The sequence below is a fragment of the Electrona antarctica genome (genome assembly GCF_951216825.1).
Source record: "Electrona antarctica genome assembly, chromosome: 2".
NCBI classification, from domain to species: Eukaryota; Metazoa; Chordata; class Actinopteri; order Myctophiformes; family Myctophidae; genus Electrona; species Electrona antarctica.
In genome coordinates, this window is record NC_136807.1 from 53,089,297 (window position 1) to 53,111,310 (window position 22,014).

At 42.8% G+C, this 22,014-nt stretch overlaps 1 long non-coding RNA gene across 1 annotated transcript; it reads left to right on the top strand.

Annotated features, from left to right (window-relative positions):
- The first annotated feature begins 6,801 nt into the window (after positions 1 to 6,801).
- On the top strand, positions 6,802 to 10,433 carry LOC306917821. Its single transcript, XR_013789250.1, has 5 exons — positions 6,802 to 6,922; positions 7,019 to 7,097; positions 7,622 to 7,858; positions 8,538 to 8,646; positions 8,925 to 10,433. It is a non-coding gene; the product is annotated as an uncharacterized lncRNA (long non-coding RNA).
- Positions 10,434 to 22,014: the final 11,581 nt, after the last annotated feature.

Genomic DNA, 22,014 nt, shown 5'->3' on the forward strand with positions numbered 1-22,014 from the left:
TATGGCCGAGAGTCTGAGGAGATTCTACCTGTGTGTTTGGCAGCTGGTGTGGGTCCTGCCTCTCAGTCTGTGGCTGTGGCTGAGAGCGAGGACACAAACACTTTTGATGACACATTGGTGTATGGGCGGTTGAAAAACACAGAGACTCTTGGCAAGTTGGACAATCTGTTGCGTCATCTCCCCAAGTCACAACGCTCAGAGCTGGCTGGGGTAATTGGTAGTTTCCCAACCTTGTTTAGTGACACACCTTCACAAACGCATCTCATTGAGCATGATATTGAATTGACTGATTCAAAACCCATTCGACAGCGTTTTTATCGGGTCTCTGCAGACAAACATCGGGTGTTGGATACAGAGTGCCGATATATGCTAGAGAATGGTATTGCAGAGCCGGCAATATCTAGCTGGGCTTCACCGTGCATCTTGGTTCCAAAGTCCGATGGGTCGGTTCGTTTCTGCACGGATTTCCGGAAAGTTAACAACGTGACAAAACCAGATGCCTTCCCATTGCCTAGGATGGACGACTGTATTGACCAAGTTGGGTCGGCAAAATTTGTCAGCAAATTTGATTTGTTAAAGGGATATTGGCAAGTCCCGTTGTCAAAGAGGGCTCGTGAGATTTCATCATTCATTACTCCGTCCGGTCTTTATTCCTATAAAGTTATGCCATTTGGGTTACGAAATGCGCCGGCGACATTTCAACGCCTCATGAATAGGGTGGTTGGGGACCTGGAGGGCTGTGCTGTTTATTTGGATGACTGTGTCATTTTCAGTGATACTTGGGAATGTCACGTTGCTCGTATTCGCGCTCTCTTTCAGCGGTTGGCTGACGCGCGGTTAACAGTGAATCTGGCAAAATGTGAATTTGCTCGTGCAACGGTCACGTACCTTGGCCGTGTGGTCGGTCAGGGGGAGGTCCGTCCTGTACAAGCAAAGGTAATTTCTGTGGAGAATTACCCTCCTCCTGCTACTAAGAAGGACCTTATGCGCTTCTTGGGGTTAATAGGGTACTATAGAAGTTTTTGCAAAAACTTTTCATCTGTTGTAGCCCCTCTAACTGATCTTCTCAAGGACAAAGTGAAGTATGTCTGGTCCACCCGGTGTCAGCAAGCATTCCGGAATGCCAAAATGTTGTTGTGCTCTGCTCCAGTATTGGCAGCTCCTCGCATGGATCAACAGTTCAAACTGCAGGTTGATGCGAGTCATGTTGGAGCAGGTGCAGTATTGGCGCAAGCTGACCGTGGGGGGGTGGACAGGCCGGTCAGTTTTTATTCAAAAAAGTTTAATAAGCATCAGCTTAATTATTCTGTTATAGAGAAGGAGGCATTGGCACTGGTGTGGGCTTTGGTGCATTTCAGTGTGTATGTGGGGTCTGGGGTACCTGTTATAGTTGATACAGATCACAACCCACTAACATTCCTTAGCTCGCTTAAGTGTCCGAACCAAAGGCTCATTAGGTGGTCTTTGCTTTTGCAGTCCTTTGCTCTGGACATCAGGCACATTAAAGGAAAAGATAATGTGGTGGCGGATGCATTGTCTCGCGCGCCTATTTAGATGTCTTTCTAATCCCTGATGTTTTTGTTTTTGTAGAGACTGGCGTTGTGGCTCCTGGCCTGTTCTTCTCCTGACAGCCCCATTGCTAGCTGAAACATCAGGATCCAGCTGTTGAGGGGGGAGGAGAGTCCAGGGTGTTGCAGGGCCAGGGCTCTAAGAGTGTTGTTGCACTCTGGAGTTAGAGCGTTCATATTAAAAGTATTCTAAAATGTAGTAAATCCATGGTAAAAGCGAATGTTAACATTAGGTACATTTGAGTGATATAAAGTGCACTTCATTGATTATGTTTTGTTTATGTTTGATTAACTTGTAGTTAATTAATTCCATGTTAAGGGGGGAGCCGTGGGTCCTAGTGGGACCACGACTTTAAGGGGGGGGGTGTGATGCCCCACACATATAGATACAGACTGTGAAGTGGTTAGGGAGTACCTGCCTAATTGTCTCCCTATAGGTGAGCCTGGGTGGGGCATTCCATTCCATCTGGATTGCTCATTGGAGAGCACCTGGGCCCGGTGCCTCTATAAAAGCAATCCCCCTGCCATTCCTACAGGGAGATCCAGAAGAGGCAGACCTGCTGTCTGTGCCTCCACTGCCTGCTTGCCTCCATGCCCTTATAGAACTATGTTTACCTTATTCTTTCCATCCACACACACACCACACCATGTGCCACACATCCATCACCACCACACCACTGATTGCTGACTCCACACCTCATAGGATCCGTTATGTTGTACTCCAAGTTGTATGTATAGGCCTACTTGTGAATAAATACAGTTTCTTATACTGTTGCGCTGTCTCCTGTCTCCCAATCGTTGCCATAGCATGAGCCAGCTATGACAACTGTCCTCCTATCTCCACCAGAACAACCTCCTGGACTCCAACCAGTCTGGGTTCAAAGTGGGTCACTCGACAGAGACTGCCCTGCTGGCAGTGACGGAGTCGCTCCATGCCGCTAGAGCGAACTCTCTCTCCTCCGTCCTGATACTCCTGGACCTGTCTGCAGCGTTCGACACGGTGAACCATCAGATCCTCCTCTCCACCCTCGAGGGGATGGGTGTCTCAGGCTCTGCACTCTCCCTGTTTGCATCCTACCTGACGGGTCGCTCCTACCAGGTGATGCTGAGAGGGTCTGTGTCAGAACCACACAGGCTCACAACTGGGGTTCCCCAAGGCTCGGTTCTGGGTCCTCTTCTTTTATCTCTCTACACTACATCTCTGGGTGCTGTCATCCACTCCCATGGCTTTTCCTACCACTGCTATGCCGATGACACCCAGCTGATCCTCTCATTCCCCCCTCTGATACCCAAGTGGAGGCACGCATTGCTGCTTGTCTGGCTGACATCTCGGAGTGGATGTCGACAAACCACCTGAAGCTCAACCTGGACAAGACCGAGCTGATGTTCCTCCCGGGGAAGGGCTGTCCGCACCGAGACATGGCCATCACCATTGATAATGCTGTGGTGACCTCAACTCGGACTGCGAAGAATCTGGGTGTGACCCTGGACGATCAACTGACGTTCTCGGCAAACATCGCATCAGTGACAAGGTCCTGCAGATTCCTCCTCTACAACATCAGGAGGATTCGCCCCTTCCTCACGGAGAAGGCAGCCCAGGTGCTCATCCAGGCTCTCGTCATCTCCCGCCTGGACTACTGCAACTCCCTCCTTGCTGGTGCTCCGGCATCTGCCATCAGACCTCTGGAGCTTGTTCAGAAAGCTGCGGCTCGTCTGGTGTTCAACCGCCCCAAGTTCTCCCACACAACCATCCTTCTCCGTTCTCTACACTGGCTCCCCGTAGCGGCTCGCATCCAGTTCAAAACCCTGGTGTTAGCCTATAGGGCAGTGAAAGGAACAGCTCCTTCCTACCTCCGGGCTATGGTCGATGCCTACACCCCTGCCCGACCACTTCTGTCTGCCACCTCGGGGCGACTGATTGCCTCGTCACTCAAGGGTCCTTCTGGCCGATCCACACGGTCACGACTCTTTTCTGTTCTGGCCCCACAGTGGTGGAATGAACTTCCCACTGATGTTAGGACAGCAGAGTCACTGCCCATATTTCGCCGCAGGTTGAAAACCCACCTCTTCAGGAAACACTACCCTTCCTCTCTGCCTGACCTACTTGTTGTTAACTAGTTGTACGAACGCTTGTTTTCTATTGTTGTATTGTTTATTGGATCTTGTTTAGTCGATACACTTAATTGTTATAGCTCATGCTCATTTGATTTAGCTATTTTGTCTCATCTGTTTAAGTAAATAGGTAGCTGATATATTGCACTTTTACCTTAGCGCTAGGTATACTCTTGGTTGCTTGTTTTTGCAGAAAATGCACTAAAGACTTCTGGTGATTAGTAGTTTTTGTTCCCTACCTATGTTGAATACACTTATTGTAAGTCGCTTTGGATAAAAGCGTCTGCTAAATGACTGTAATGTAATGTAATGTAATGTAATGTAATGTAATAATCAAAAACACTATTTGATATTGCACAGTGAAGAACTTGATCAATAACTGCTGACATATCTGGGTTTGCGGTTTTTTTGGCAAAGAAAAGCACATTGAAACTGTCTGATGATGGTCCATCATCATCTAGATGTCTTTGGTTATGAGCCTTTCACATTGAAATGGAGCCTGACTGCAGTTAACTGGAGGAGAGCTGCGAGGAGGGTTTTCACCACTCCAAGACAAAGGGGAGGTGTTACTACTTTCAGGCTGCACTCTTCTTTAAAGTGACCTTGTGAGAATACATTGGAGTAGGATCATAACTAAGTTACTGCACAGTATCATGTGAGATAATACACCTTATATTCTTGTGAATTTGTTGGATATTTATTTTCACATAAAGTAATTATTTTAATTGGTAACAAGACTGTTTAAATGTCATTCCACCTAGCCTGTGGGTTGTTCAGTGGTGGAATAAGTAAACCATGTGACTCCACAGAAATACCCAAGTTATACACAATTAATTCAAGCAAAGCATTAAATGTATTGATGGCGTGTAGGCTATAGGAGTCCAGTTTGTTCATGACAATTCCAGTCAGTAACATGACATATAATTTAGTAGATCATAACAACACTTAACATGTTAGAGGTACATTATAGGCATTGTTACTATTGCTGCTTTATTGTATGTTTATGTTTAATAAAGGATCCCCATTAGAGACACATGCATAAGCCTCTAGTCTTCCTGGGGTCCTGGATAAAGCAAATACAATACAGATGTACAACTATAAATATAAATTAAAATAAAAAAACAGAATAATAAAACAAAAAATGAATACAAAACAAATTCACATTATAAAATCAAATCTAGCCATAAACCAATACACAAATCACAGTTTCTCAGTCCTTGGTCTAATCTTAAATGCTTACCATACTTTTTATTGTGTGACCACTTTGGATCCATTGAGTGAGTATATCTGTGGGGAGGAGGGAGGGTGGAGGACAGTATGTTAGACTGTGATTGGTGGAGAGATGGTTCTATTGTTCTCTTAGTCAATCATTCAAAGCAGTTATTGGCTCTCTGGTATAAGAAGACTTGGTCTGTGTCATTTTTTCCACAACTCCTCCAGGATAATTTCTGATCACATCTGACTGTGGACTGCAGACTTCAGGTGAAGATGAACTCTCTTGAACCCACCAGGGACATTTCTGCTGAACAGGAAGAACCCAAAGACCTTGGTATGTTACTCAACCTCCCTTTTCACTCCCACTGTTTTGATTCGCTCAATATTCTCAATAACTCATAATTTTATTATGATTGTAATGTGAAAATGTGAATTTGAAAGAATGAAGAAGTGTAATGTCCAATATCATTTTTTTAAATTTCATTCACATATGGCTAAACTTTTTTTATAATTTAAAATGACAATTATATTGCACAGCACAGTGAATAACTTGATCAATAACTTTGGAAATGAACTGCTGACATCTCTGGGTTTGCGTTTTTTCTGGCAAAGAAAAGCATATTTAAACTTGTGTCTATGAACAAACATAATCTCTGATGATGGCCCATCATCATCTAGGTGTCTTTGGTTATGAGCCTTTCACATTGAAATGGAGCCTGACTGCAGTTAACTGGAGGAGAGCTGTGAGGAGGGTTTTCACCACTCCAAGACTAGAGCCGCTGCCACACCATCAAAAGAGCTGCGCATGTTCTCGGCTGCGCGTAGCTTAAAGCTTGAGTTTTTAGACAGCTGGTGGATGGAAATTAAGCTCCACCTCCGCCGAATTCTTGCGCGACGGCCAGATTCCCGGAAACGCTCTCCTCCGCTCAAGTCTTCAGCGGAGGTGGAGCTTCTTTTCCATCCACCAGCTGTCTAAAAACTCGGAATTTAAGCTGCACGCAGCTTAAGAAGTGCGCAGCTTAAGAAAGTTTTGCGCTCAGGTGTGGAGACGGTGAAAGGGGAGGTGTTACTACTTTCAGGCTGCACTCTTCTTTAAAGTGATCTCAAAAGGTCACTTTGGAGTAGGTTAGTTACTGCACAGTATCATGCAAGATAATACACCTTATAATCTTGTGAATTTGTTGGATATTTATTTTCACATAAAGTAATTATTTTAATTGGTAACAAGACTGTTTAAATGTCATTCCACCTACCCTGTGGGTTGTTCAGTGGTGGAATAAGTAAACCTTGTGAATACACAGAAATACAATTAATTCAAGCAAAACATTCAATGTTTGATGGTGTGTAGGCTATAGGAGTTCAGTTCTTGACAATTCCAGTCAGTAAAATTACATACTATTTATTAGATCATAATACCACTTGTATAATGTTAGAGGTACAGTATAGGCATTGTTACTTTTGCTGCTTTATTGTATGTTTAGGTTTAATAAAGGATCCCCATTAGAGACACATGGATAAGCCTCTAGTCTTCCTGGTGTCCTGAATAAAGCAAATACAATACAGATGTACATGTAACCCAGGCTTGAAATCAGCAGCCTGTATTTAAAATAATTAATGGGATGAATAAATAAGTTCATTTTCAGTTGATTTAAAAGTGTTAGAAACAATCTAAAATGCTTTGATATAACACGCATTTAAGTTATACAATTATATCTAAAATGTTGCTCTGCAAGTCTGTTTAACATGTAAAACAAGCTATATACATGAAAGGAAAAAAGTTGCAAACATACAAACCTGGGTGTCTAGCCTATTTCAGCACAAGGTTAAAATTACCTGGCTCTGTGACTGCCACCCTAGTTGGCCAATCAGTGAGCCTGTAAGAGTTTATGTCCAGCCTACCAGTGATGCTACTTCCTGTCAGTACTTAAGCAGGAAAACTTCCTTTTCCTGTTCAATGCAACACATGGTGTTATGGTGCTATGCTGTAGTGAACAAACACAGAGAGAGAATCCTTTGCCATCTGCTTGGTAAGATTACAGAATAATCTTCCAAACCAACATTCCACATTCTTAATGTTGTTGGACTGCTCCTGATCTGTATATTGTCTAATTTTAACTTTGTAGAGCCGTATTTGACTGAATGTTGCCAATCACCGACCAGCCAGGTGATTGCAGTCTGAGCCAGATCATTCATTGATCAGCGGTGAGTGAGGCAATGTGGATGGTTATCTTAAATGGAGTTTAGCCACAAGGTGCCAATGATTCATTTTGTGTACATGTTCTGTTTTGAAACAATCTGGTTTTATTTTGTTCTTTACTGAAGGAGTATATAATTTCTGTGTATGCGTATTTTGTGTTCTAGTAATTGAAGGTACATTTTTAGTGCATCTCTCACCTGTTGCTAGCCAGGGAGAGATATTAAGCACGTTTGAGCCATACATACCTTTGCACAACCTCATTTCATTTATGATGATTAAGGAAGCATTTCATGTATTTTTATTTTTGTGAAGAAAGGAAACAGTTCATTGAATAATTGAAGCTGTAAAAGAAAACAAGCGCTTTGAACATTTTGAATGTTTTCAATGTATTTGAAATACATGATTACAAGGAATGAGAACATGATTAAGTTAATTAAGTTAATGCAAGTTAAAAAGTGTTATGGGAATATAAAAACATGGTTTACACAGTGTGTGTGAATAACACATGCCATTGGATCTTGTCTACTAGGTCAGGTTTTTATAGATTGGGTGATTCACATTCCCCTCCTCATCCCCTGGAGTGTCACGTGGAACGGTGGAGAAGAGGACAGCGCATCCCTTCCCATTCCAAAACCTTCCCAACTCCAAACCCAACGATCCAACATCAACGATTCCCCAGATAAGAATCCCTGTGCATGCTGGGTGGCGAGCTACAGAGCCGAGTCTGGATGCTGATGGTGTCTTCCCCTCCCTCACTGATCGTGTGGTAGGACCAATCAGAACACTGTCTGATACAGATTAAAGGGCCCCAACGAACAAACTAAACAAACTTTGGGAACACTAGGGTTTCATATTTTGCCGGCTTTTCTTTTTGTTTATTTTTCATGATACTGCAGTTGTTGTAAATTTCCTATGTCCTTAATTGGCAACAATAACAAGTGGCCATATAACAAATTCAGTTCATTGTTGTCTGTGTCATTATTGATGTGCATTGCACTGGCTCTTAAAAACGTAGTGCTTCTGATGCTAGTCCAGGTATTGACAAACACGCTGTTGATCACTCCTACCTGTTCTCTATTACTAATTGGTAATTAGGGTTACATACAACTATGAATACAAATTAAAATACAAAAACAGAATAATAAAACCAAAGTAAAAAATGAATATAAAACAAATTCACATTATAAAACCAAATCGAGCAGTAAACAAATACACAAATCACAGTTTCTCAGTCCTTGGTCTAATCTTAAATGCTTACCATACTTTTTATTGTGTGACCACTTTGGAGTGAGTATATCTGTATATCTGGTGGGAGGAGGGAGGGTGGAGGACAGTATGTTAGACTGTGATTGGTGGAGAGATGGTTCTATTGTTCTTAGTCAATCATTCAAAGCTCTCTGGTATAAGAAGGCTTGGTCTGTGTCATTTCTCCACAACTCCTCCAGGATAATTTCTGATCACATCTGAATGTGGACTGCAGACTTCAGGTGAAGATGGACTCTCTTGAACCCACCAGGGACATTTCTGCTGAACAGGAGGAACCCAAAGACCTTGGTATGTTACTCAACCTCCCTTTTCACTCCCACTGTTCTGTTTTTATTCCCTCAATATTCTTAATAGTAATTTTAGTGTTTATTATCAGTAACTTTGCTGTAGATCAACAACCAAATATTTGTAGTGTTACTTAAGGATTAAGTAATCACTTAATTCCTATATTTTAGGGTTATGGTTTTAAGTCCATTGTTAGTTAGCTATATGTCAGGGATTTGTTGCACAACAATGACTTAAGTCTACTTATCAACAATCTTTATTTTATTATGTTTTCAATCCAGTGTCGCATCATCAGTATGACTGCCCTGACCTACCATATGGATGTGATCAGTGTGGACAACACTTCTCTCGAATGTCCACCCTTAAAAGCCACCAGATAATTCACACTGGGGAGAAACCCTATGGATGTGATCAGTGTGGACAACACTTCTCTCAAATGTCCAACCTTAAAAGCCACCAGAGAATTCACACTGGGGAGAAACCCTATGGATGTCATCTGTGTGGACAACACTTCTCTCAAATGTCCAGCCTTCAAAGACACCAGAGAATTCACACTAGAGAGAAACCCTATGGATGTGATCAGTGTGGACAAAACTTCTCTCAAATGTCCAGCCTTAAAAGACACCAGAGAATTCACACTGGAGAGAAACCCTATGGATGTGGTAAATGTGGACAACACTTCTCTCAAATGTCCACCCTTAAAACCCACCAGATAATGCATACTGGGGAGAAACTCTATGGATGTGATCAATGTGGACAACACTTCTCTCAAATGTCCACCCTTAAAACCCACCAGATAATGCATACTGGGGAGAAACCCTATGGATGTGATCAATGTGGACAACACTTCTCTCAATTGGACCACCTTAAAACACACCAGAGAATTCACACTGGAGAAAAACCCTATGGTTGTGATCAGTGTGGACGACACTTCTCTGAACTGTCCAAACTAAAAATACACCAGAGAATTCATACTGGGGAGAAACCCTATGGATGTGATCAGTGTGGAAAACACTTCACTCAAATTGCTGACCTTAAAACTCACCAGAAAATTCACACTGGAGAAAACCCCTATGGATGTGATCAGTGTGGACAACACTTCTCTGAACTGTCCAAACTAAAAATACACCATAGAATCCACACTGGAGAGAAACCATATGGATGTGATCAATGTGGACAACACTTCTTTCTAATGTCCAGCCTTAAAAAACACAGGAGAATTCACACTGGAGAAAAACCCTATGGATGTGATCAGTGTGGTCGACACTTCTCTCGATTGTCCAACCTTAAAAGCCACCGGATAATTCACACCAGAGAGAAACCCTAGTGTTTACATTATGACAATAGCTTAGCACATCCACGTAAAAATGTTATGATGATCCTTTTTTATTTTTGTTACATTTTGTATCACAATTAAACTTGTATACTGTTTAAATGACCTATTCTTTTTTGTGGTATTTCTTATTCACTGGGTCTTTCCCAGATGCATTTTCAGAGACATTATTAAAACCGAAAAGTATGGTCATGATTTTGTGTTGGAGTCTGTTAGAGCCTATTTGTTTCACCCATTGCATCAATCAATCTACATTATTTCTGACGATCATGATTTATTTCTGCTTCATTACATCTGACGCTGCATGCTATTATGATACTGCTGTTATACTGTATACTGAACATGTCACAGCAACATTATGCTGCAGATAGAAATAAAGGTATTGATATTCAATTTCATTCTCAATCTTATTCTTTGTTTTACTGTAATTTGACCTGCATATTTTCTGTAAATTACATTTAGATTAACTGTTTCATAGGTTGTTCACACACACAAATTGTATTTTTAGACCACACTTGGTAGGTATTAATACACTTTGGACCACTAGAGAACATAACATTTGTGCAAGAAAAAACAACACCAGGTTGCATCATGTGCAAATTCAGTTTCTACAGGAACATAGATCCCATTATCAAATGGGATCCATGAAGGTCAATGATTGGAACAAGATTACACACATTAATATGCTCATATGCTTTTCGTTAAGCTTTATTCTACACTTCCCCATAATGTCCAAAATACACAGGATAATTCACATTCAGAGGTTCACAAGGTTGTACACTGGATTTAAACTGTTCCCTTGTGGGAGAGTATTACTACTTCAAGCAACTGAAAATGTCATGAGCACACACGCATGAAACATAACTCTGTTTAGCGTGAACAGTATAACTAAAGCTTAAGTATAGAGGACGAGTGTAGCATGATAATACGTATAAAATCCAACCATCAGCTGCTTATAACGGAATATTATACGTGTATTTAATGATTGCCGAGCAGTGGCGTGCACAGACATTTAGAGGGGCAGGTGCTCAAGTGGAAAAAAAGGGCACTTTGTGCAGCGCGTGGAACCAGCCGGTTGCCTTTAATAGTGTGAGATTTATAGATTGTGGGGCCTAAATAATATATTAGAAGCTTTTTATCAAGAATGTATCAATGTTACCATGGTCCACATACTGTACAGTGTAACTGTACAAAAACAAATAAAGTGTTTTTTTCCCCTTTTCTTTCCCGAAAGGGCACATTGCCAAAAGAGCAGGGGGTGCTCTAGCACCCCCTAGTGTCTATCTGTGCACGCCACTGTTGCCGAGGATCCCCCAATTTACACATTCTTGTATCTAGATGGGTTGTTGACCAGTCATTCTATATACTAATTAGTATGGTGGTGACTTTTGTTGGGCTCTGTAGAGCCTTTTTCTTATGACTTTTTTTTTTACCCCCATTGCATCACTCTATCTACATTATATATTTCTGCTTCATTACATCTGACCCTACCAATAGGCTGGGCAATTATGTTTTATTATTGTGATACTGTTGTTATACTGTATTGCTTTTGTGGACCATGTCACACCAACATTATGCTGCAGATAGAAATAAACAAGTCACAATATTCAATTTAAATCTTATTCCTTGTTTCACTGTAATTTGACCTGCTGATTTGCTGTATATTAGATAGTATATTTAGTATATTTATGTATTTGAGCTTTGTGAATTAATAATTTGGTAAATGATCTGCGCAGATAAATATAACGCATTGTGATGTGATGTGTTATCAGCTTAAAGCAACTGTCTTTAACAGTTGTACAGAACATTTGTGAAAATTGTGGAATAATCTTGAAAAAATAAGGGTCCACAGTTAAATCAAATCAATTAAGTCTTGACATTAAATATTTGAGATACATTGTCATGCTTTAGACAATATATGTCCATACAGTTAGGTTACTAGCCTACTGTTAAAATGACTACATTGCTATAGATTGTAAAAATATGCAATTGTGAATTTGGCATGTGAAGATGAAATAATTAAGAAGTTTAATGTCCAATAATCAAAAACACTATTTGATATTGCACAGTGAAGAACTTGATCAATAACTGCTGACATATCTGGGTTTGCGTTTTTTTGGCAAAGAAAAGCACATTGAAACTGTCTGATGATGGTCCATCATCATCTAGATGTCTTTGGTTATGAGCCTTTCACATTGAAATGGAGCCTGACTGCAGTTAACTGGAGGAGAGCTGCGAGGAGGGTTTTCACCACTCCAAGACAAAGGGGAGGTGTTACTACTTTCAGGCTGCACTCTTCTTTAAAGTGACCTTGTGAGAATACATTGGAGTAGGATCATAACTAAGTTACTGTCGTGTAATTTCTAATAAACGAACCAAAATTAAAGTCTATTTTCAACTAAGGTCAGTACGGTTAAACAGCTGGTCCTTGTAACACCTTACAAGGACAGGAAGCGAATCCTTTTGTTCTAAGTTTGTTAGAGGCCCACAGAAGGTGTGAAGCAGCTGGCAGGATCTGATTTCGGCTTGAGTTAAATGCATGGACTTTAACTTTCTATATTTCTAAAGTTGGACTTTCATAAAATATCTTAAAACACTCTTCTGTTACTATAGATAAACGCTAGGAAACTAATACATAGACTAGGTTACTAAACTATTAGTGCATTCAGTAACTAATCTAAAATGTACTCTTAACATAGGGTTATTTTAAAGATTATAATTTCATGTACCAAGTTAAAACAGCTCATTCATTTCTTAAATAGAGTCAGTTCAGTTTAATGTAATTCTGTTTAGTTTCATACTGTTCTGTCATGTTTCAGTTAAGTTTCATATAATTCTGTTTGGTTTCATATAGTTCTGTCATGTTTATAATTTCATATATCATATTGTATTCTTAAATTCATTACTATGGAGTTGTAATCTCAGTTGTAAAAATAGCTTGTTATAAGAAAACGCAGCTTAGCATAGGTCCTGCCTTCGCGAGAACCGGATACCCTGTTCAGCAGCTTTCTATTGGACGAGGCCGCTGACAGAGTAGGCGGGACTATGCGTTGGCTTGTGAGACATAAGCCTGAGCGCATCTCATATCGGTAGTCTGATCCGGCGTCGATATTGGAACCACGGAACGCTGTGTGTTGAATGCTCAGACTCAGGCATAAGACTTTTATCTTGTGCAGTGTTATAACGGCTGTTTCGACTTTGTACTTGGCGAAAATAAATACGGAGTTGACCTTTGAAGCTACAATCCATCGAGCGTCCATCCCTTTTTGTCCTCTGAATGCACTGCTGATCCAGACCGGAAACGACAATTGGTGCACGAAATCCGCGTGAAGGGGCCATCGCGCTTGGTAAGTCATTTATGTTACCATGGCGATGTGCTTTTTTATCGACAAGAACTTGGGATCTGTTTCCGTACTGTGCGTGCATTCTGGGAACAATGGGCTGGCGTTTGCGGGGTTTTTCGCTTCAGGCCGTTATAAACGAACCGAGTGGGGTGTCTTTTATCCCTGCTCGTGCAGTAGTATTGTTTATTTTCCGTGGGACTGTTCAGGAAGTCCGGTATTTGGTAGTTTTCTTTGTTCACATTTCAGGTTACGTCTTTGCTCGCACATTTTCTTTCATTTGTGTGTGCGTGTTTTCTCTTTACGGTGGCTTGCTTGCCGTAAGCGCGTATGCCGGCTACCGTAAAGCGTCGTAAGTTATGGATGGGAATAATATGGGATGAGACGTTTCATTTTATTTTTGTTTTCTGCGGCGAGGGATTTAATGGTAGGGTTAATTAATCATTGATTGTTCACCTTCATAGACTCGATGCTTTATTTGACACAAGAAGGGGTCGTTTTTAACTGTGCGGGACAACTGTTTGTTTTTGTTATTTTTGCTATTTCTTACGCACGGTCTAATTATGGTGAGTAGTGTCTTTTACCTTGTTAAAAAGCCGTGAATTTGGTTTGTGAATACCCTGGTGGTTGCGGCCGGAGATGCGCTGTTAAAACGGTGGGTCGTAATTATTTTTATGGGGGTTTGCGCGTAAAGTACTGGGTGAAACATTTTTACTGGGACTCTTTTTTCCGTCTAAAAAAGGGGATCTCAGGGTGGGAAATCTGGGTTGCGAGGTTGGTTGGTTAGGGCAGATGCGTCTGTGAGCGACAGGGTTTTGTTGCAGGCTCGGCTGATCGGTTCATCAGCTTTTGTCGTAGACCCACCTGTCGACGGCGCGCTAAAGGGACGTTTGATATCTGCATTTTAATTTTATAAAATTGTGTTTGGATGTGTCCTGGTGCAGAGTCTGTCAAAATGGCGTTTCTGTAGCTGAGAAATGTTATGGTTTGGTTCGGTTCGGAGCGACTATTTCTCTGATTTTACAGAGAGGCGGAGATAAGGGTGTGAGATGGTTACTGTGTTAATATTGTTCCTTTGTGAGGGAGGGTTTTTCGTGCATTGTGTGCATTCTTAGAGGTATGTTTTCATGTTGAGATTTGGTTTGGTGGATAAGTTTGTTCTGTTGGATCTGGGATGTTTTGTTGGGGGTTGGGTATGTGTGTGTTTAAAGGAATTCCTTTGTTTGTCTGTCAGGCGCCATTTTCTTTTTCTCCTTTTGTGTGCGGCCATGTTTTTATTTTGGCTGTCTCTTTGTTCGGGAATTTTGGGCGGGAAAGTTGAATGGGTGGTTGTTAATGGTGAAAGGGTGGGGTGGGGGTTAGGCAAATTGTTGGTAGTTTGTATTGTATTTTATTTTAAGTACGAGGGTTTATATTCTCTAAAACTTTACATTTTCAAAAGGATTGGTGTGTTGTGTGTGCGTGGTTTGAGTTGGGCGATAGTGTGTGCATGATACAGTGTGAGTGGGCGTGTATGTTCTGTGTTTGACTTACAAGATATTTTGGCGTTTATTCATTGATTCTCATTGCTCTCTTGATTTACAGTAAAGGATTGTAACTAAAAGGCAGTTTTAAGTTGGGGCTTGTGAAATCTCAACAGTCATATAACTATATGGGGAACAGAACAGTGGGTGGTAAGCTGTAAATTCCTTACACAGTTGAAAATGGCTACTATCTTTTTGACCTGGTCCAAAATAAGCTGACCCTTTGTTTAAAAAACCCATTCCCTTTGTCAGCTGTGTCCCTTCTTCAGGCCACAGCTAAAATAACTTGGTTGGATCTTAGTCACTGGATAAAAATAACGCTCATATATGTTAAACATACATTTCTCTGAGTAGGCTCTGTAGCATTTATTAACAAACCATTTAGTAAGTTTTAGTTTAATTCAGTTTAATTATAAATACATTAACTAATCACTTGAATCCTGTCATTTAGTAAGTTTTAGTTTAATTCGGTTTAATTATAAATACATTAACTAGCATAGTTCCTTTCATTTTCTTTGTACCTGTGTATCCTATTTTGAATTAGTCTTAAAGTAATGTAGATGCTAAATTTAGAGTTTTTTATGAGAATACAGTTCTCGTTGTAACGGTTCATGTTTAGGGTATTTCATATATCCTTCGTACAATTAGATAGGTTGATTTGGATTGTTAAACCTTCATTTTAGTCGAAAAGAAAAAAGAAAAGATATAGTCTGCAAAAGTAAGTTAAAAGCCACGGCAACTGTTGCTTAGTTCAAGTATGTGTTAATACTGGTAGGTCATCATTGATAGCTGTGATTGAATGCCAAATGGTTCTCCATTTGGTGAAGTTTGTTGTCTGTCTGCTCGTTCTTTGGAGCTAGTATGCAAGTGTGTGTGGGAGTGGTATTTTTGGTAGGGTGGTGAGCAAATGGTTGGTGTGTGCGTGTGCGTTTGTGGGGGGATTGAGTGACTGGGGGTTCTTATTTCTATGTAAACATGACGCCTCGGGATGTACACCTGTGGTTTGCGTGGTTGTTTCCGGCTGGTGCGTGTTTTGTTTTCTATCGGGGTGGGGACTTTTGGCTCATTTTGGTTGCATTGCATATTCACAACGCAGACATCAGCTGTTGACAAGGTGGCTGTTTTATTTTTATTTTTTATCATGATGTATGGTAGGTATCAGGTATGTATGTTTTGTTGTTGCAATGTATTGTACTTTAGTGTAGTACTGTAGTTTTTGGGCGGTCATGTGTCGACGTGGATTTTTCTTAAGTGAGCGACGTATAGATATAGTCAAGTCTTTCTGTCACTATTTTAATTTCGCAGCTGGGGTTCTTAAAGTCCTTGGTTGAAAATTGCTACTGTTTGTGACATTACATTTGGGTGTATGCTATATGTCGTTCAGTTGTGTGATTTCCACATTGGCAGTTTTCATATAATTATACTTGGGTGCGTGGGATACAATGCTGGTTTTGCAATGTTTCAAGGCTGGTTTTGTGTTTTGTTTCTTTCAAAAGGTGGGGTGGTGTGTCAGGAGATCCTGGTCCCATCGCTTAAGGCCAAGCTCAACAAAGGTTCGGTGTTTTTTCTGATTTAATCTGTTCTATAACTTTGCCGGAGGGCGTGGACCACAGACTGAGAAACTATAAGAAGTTCCAAATTGAATGTGCTTGATAGCCGTCACTATTTTTTTAGTCTCTTGTGTTTTGGGTCTCTTATGGGATTCAATCTGAGGACTTGCTTACTGTATATGTGACTTGTATTTAAGGCCCAGTTAAATTTGTGAGAAGGAAATAAGTAAATAAATAAAAAGATAGCCGTGCACGTGGGTGTGGTTGTCAGGTTTCTCAGTCTGATGTTTGTCTCCCTCTGCTGGCCACTGAACAGAATGCTTCTATTCTGAATTTCTTATTTTCTGGGATTCTCTGGTGGGCCACGTGCTTTCTCACTCTCTCTCTCTCACTCTCTTTTCTCACTCTCTCGCTCTCTCTCTTTTCTCTCTCTCTCTCTCTCTCTCTCTCTCTTTTCTCTCTCTCTTTTCTCTCTCTCACTCTCTCTTTCTCTCTTTTCTCTCTCTTTCTCTCTCTCTCCTATGGCAATGCTCTACAGTTTGGATGCTTTCTCCCTTTTCACTTGTGTTTTGTCATTGATTGATTGTTGAATAGTACGAATTTTTCCTTCCTTTGAATGTGTATTGTTTGATTGAATATTCCCTGTTAGGTTGTATAACCCTTTTTGCCTGTTTCCTTCCCAGTAATCGTTTCTTTTGCCCTGTTTAACTTTCATCCCAGTTTTCTTTCCCCTTGAAGTCTTGTTTAACCATTTTCTTCCCCATACTTTGATAAACGAGTTAGATAGGGACTTTTTTGTTCATGCTTTAGTATAGTTGTATGGTTCAAGTAGAAGTATTGTGATTTTGTAAGGATACCTTGGTAAAGTCGTGGATTCTTTGGGATCTACGTGTATTGAATAAGTTTGATTTTCCTTGCATATATTGTTTTTTTTATTAGACTCCACTTAAGTTCGTGTTTGTATCTGCAATACCCTATAGTGTTGGAATAGTATATTTTTCTAACATGCACGCTTAGAGGGTGCATGTAAAACATACATTTAGTGCTACTTACAGTCACACATTTGTATTTACAAACCAACACATTTTTCCCCTACCTATACTGGTGGGTTTACACTGCATATTGGCTTTGGGTTACTGATAAAAGTGTCCTTTGGAGTGCTGACAATTGACTGGATCTGTACATGAATCCTGCTAGTGTATAGTCATTCAAGCTCCATAGGGAGTCGCAAATTTATTGATTGCACGCATCAATGTTAGGTAAATTGGACAAAGAGTACAATTGATTAATTTTAAAGTCACACATCAAGTCTTTCATTTGTCATTTTGCTGGTACCACTGAATACGTAGTTATGGCTGGGGTAAATGCTGTTAAAACGCCTGTGGAAATTGTACAACAGAAAAATCCGTCTTGTCAAGATATTGCAAAGCTTTCTAAGAAGTGGAATATTAGGTGGCCGGGAGAACTTTGGCCGGTGCAGGGAACTTTTGATGTAGCAATGATTAAGGTTCTACAGGGTCTGGTGCAACATTACAGGACAGATCAGCATATGGGCAAGCAAGGTGAAAATAGGTCAGCAAAGCGCATGAGGGAAAGGGAGGTGTTGGGTTTATTTCTGACTGAAGGACAGACACTGACGACGGCTCTTAAAGTGAAACAGACTTCTGTGGCCCCTTCCCTGACTTATGACAAATTTAAGGAAATCTGTGAGGCCCCTTTTTCACACTTGTCTAGCATTATGTCACCAATCCTCGCATCACCCCCCATTGAATCAGATTCTGTGCAGTCCGCACAGGTGGCTCCCGCTCCCGACCTCACGTCGTCACGAATTTATCCTCACATGCCTGTATTGCTGTCTGATGGCACATATCAAGTTCTCTCAGACTATGGCGTCATTACGGAAAGTGGGACTGCTAACACACGGATACATCTATCTCCGGATGATCCTTTCAGACAGGACATTGATGTGCGCGGTGACAGGGGTAGGACGATGTCTGTCACGGGACGCTCTGCTTCCAGTCGGCCGGTCCAGAAGGCTAAGTCTGACTCTGTGCCCCATGTGGGGGGAGGATATGATCCTCGCATCAGAGCCATTTTTGCAAGGAGGGGAGAGATGCAGGTCGGGAGAAGAAGGACCAAGACCGGCTGTCTCTTCCTACATGGCAGGCACGGCAGACCTCTGATTCAGGTGACTCAAGTGCATCGGTCTCTGGCAGCACGGATTTTGGCGCCCCAGACACTGACGAACATGGACTTGCCCTGGCTTTGGGGGATGCTCGTAAGACTTTGAACGAACTCAGGGCACGCAAGGCGCGTCTGAGCAGTGACTTGAAGATGTACAGAGACAATGAGGGCGTGTCTCGGAGTATGATGGCCAGTCTGGATGTGATGTCACGTGAAGAGGAGAAACTGTGCAAGCGCATTTACGAGTGCGAGAGCCAACGGGAGGAAATGGATCGGGAGCGTGCTCGAGAAGGGACACGAGTCTATGAGGCTAAGGTGACCGAGTCGGCTTCGAGGCAAGACACGGAGGACGTGCGGAGTGTCGCTGAGCGCTGGCAGGTGATCCAGGAGAAGGAGAGGTTGCGGAAGGAGGACCATCGTCTTCGATTGGACAGGCCCGAGGAAAGACGGTTGGAGCGCATCGACGTGCCTGGGGCTGTGACGAGATCCAAGACAGCCCAGCAAGCGGCTTCACCTCTACTCAGGGTGCGCTCTGGCAGCCATGTCAGCACCACGTCACGGATATCCCTGCCTGAAGAAGAAGAGGAGGAGGAGGAAGACGTGTTGAAGTTGATGACGCCAGTTAAGATCCTACCTGTGGTTGTCCGGGGACAAAATCTTGACTACAGGCCGTGGTCTGCTGTCGACATGACAGATGTAGTGGCTAAATTGCCGCCGCTACAGGAGGGGGCGTACCCATGGTTGGCCAAACTTGACGTGCTCACGGTGGGTTCTCAGCTGGCCGTAGGAGACATGAAGAAACTATTGGCACACCTCGTCGGAATGCAGATGCTGAATGGAATCCTGACGCGTGCAGGGATGGTGACTTATGTCAACACCTCTGTGGGAGACGCCGATTTATACGCAGCTCACAAGGCGTTTCTGGACCGAGCACTAAGGGAAGTTTACCCCACAGACCTCAATCCTGACAGGATTTTAATTGACTCTTTGGCTGAAAACGAGAATCCGCGCTCATATGTAGCCCGTGTGCACCAGACGTGGATGGATGTGACCGGGAACGATGCCACCAATCCAGGCTTCGAGAGGACTCTTGTTAGGGGAAAAATTATGAAGGGTTTGCCTCGGTCCGTGCAGACTAGATTGGAAGAAGTGGTCTCTCTTTTGACCCTGCCTTTGGAAACCTACACAGATCATGTCGCTCACGCTGTGGAACTTTACCGGGAGAGGAAAGGTGGCAAACAAGACAAGGACGAGGAGGTGCTGCGGCAGGTGGCCCGTCAGACGTATACGATACAAGCGTCAATGATGAAGGCCGACAAGCAGTTGACTCTTGTGTCAGGGAGGCCCCAGGAGAAGCCACAAGATGTATCTGCGCAGCCCAGGTCAGTCGGACCGAGAGAATGGTTTGGTCAAGGGCCGCCGAATTATACCGGCTGCTATAACTGTGGTGGCATGGACCACTTTTCGAGGGAGTGTTCTTCCCCTCGCCGTCAGCAACAACAGCCATGGACGTCTTCCCAGCAACAGCAGAACGCACCTCAGCAACAGCAGTACGCACCTCAGCGACAGCAGGGTGCACAGCAGCAGAACACACAGTACCGACAGCAACAACAGTCACAGGATTCAAGAATGTCACAGCCGCCCCAGTGGCAGTCACAGGATGCGCGTGGCCCTGCTAATTCTTTCAGGGGTCCACAGCCTCATGGACTATAGGGGTGCCCGGAGGATTCCACGGAAAGATGTGTTCAGCTGTCAACCTCGTGTGGGCCGGGAGAAGACCCCACGATTTGGGTGAGGATCGACGGCAAACATGTGAATCTAATGGCTGACAGTGGAGCGGCCTTCACTTGTGTCCGACCTGCGGATGCAAAACATCTTTCCATGTCTGGACATTTCGTCAGGACAGTGGGATTTGAGGGACAAGGACAACTTATTCCACTTACGAAACCAGTGACAATTCAGTACATGGCCCAACGAGCTGAGCTTCCTGTGCTCGTGTCGGCTAACACACCAATAGGCCTGCTGGGACGTGATGCTTTGTGCAAACTCAACTGCACCATTAAGTGTACACCAGATGGGTGTTTAATTCAGGTACCGGAGACTGGAGGCTTCCAGCTCCCTCTGTTTGTGGGACAAGAACAGCCCGTGATTTACTGGCTTGGAGATTTACAAGACGATTTTATGAGGCCAGCCCAGCAATGGAGCAGGTTCATTGATGCAAATATGCCCGGTGCAAGGACGCCTACGGCTCCCCCACACTGCACAATGCAGTACTTCAAATGTGCCAATGACGCGGATTCTGTCAGATGGATGGCCACACAACCCAAAGAGGTACAACTCAGCTCCAGTTGCATTATATTGGGTCCTCAGGGTGCGGCTATGAAAATTGACACACAAGAATACCTATCGAAGAACTTTAAAGTGACAGACAGCGTGCCACATGTGACATTGAGAGTGGCTGAACATTTTCAGCAGAAGCATATTGGGACAATGATGGCTGAATCACAAGCAGCCACCTTTGTAACGACAAAAGAAAACCCAGCTATCTGGCGGAGCACAGACAATCACTTTCTTAAAATCATGATTTCCGCACAAGGTATGTGTTGTCCCCAAACTGTGTCTATGAAAGCTGATCCCATGTGTGTCATAGACCCAGACAAGACCCTTGCAGATGACATGTTCCGCCGAGTACCCAAGACTCTGTGGTCCACAAGTAGCACTGACATTGGGCTAGTCAAGTCCGCTCAACCTGTGCCGGTCCGACTGAGGCCTGGTGCCAGGCCCCCATGGAAGCCCCAGTATAAACTTGTGCCGGCGGCTGTGAAAGGGATCAAGCCTCAGATTGAGGGTCTGTTGCAGGCTGGGGTGCTGCGAAAGACAAAGCACCCTATCAGTAATATGCCATTGCTTCCTATAAAGAAACCAGACGACTCTTACAGACTTGTTCACGACCTCCGGGCTATTAATGAGGTAGTGGTCGATTACTCAGCTGATGTACCAGATCCCCACACTTTATTATCAGAGATTCCGCCATGGGCTACCTATTTCACGGTGTTAGACCTCACCGGAGCTTTCTTTAGCTGTCCCTTAGAGGAAGATAGCCAGGGTTTATTTGGATTTACCTATGAGGACGAGAATTATGTGTACACACGTTTACCGATGGGCTACAGACACAGTCTGCATATTTTTAACAAAATATTGAAGGATGATTTGGCTGATATTGGTCAACTCATGGACAGTACAGTCCTCCACTATGTAGATGATCTGATGATCTGTAGTAAATCTGAATTTTCATGTCACGAACATTCTGTACTTTTGTTACAGGAGTTAGCAGCTAGGGGTCATAAGGTCTCGGAGAAAAAGCTTCAGTATTGCAGGGAGACCGTGGTGTACCTTGGTCACAAGATATCTCATGGTGTCCATAGCATTTCTGACGCCCA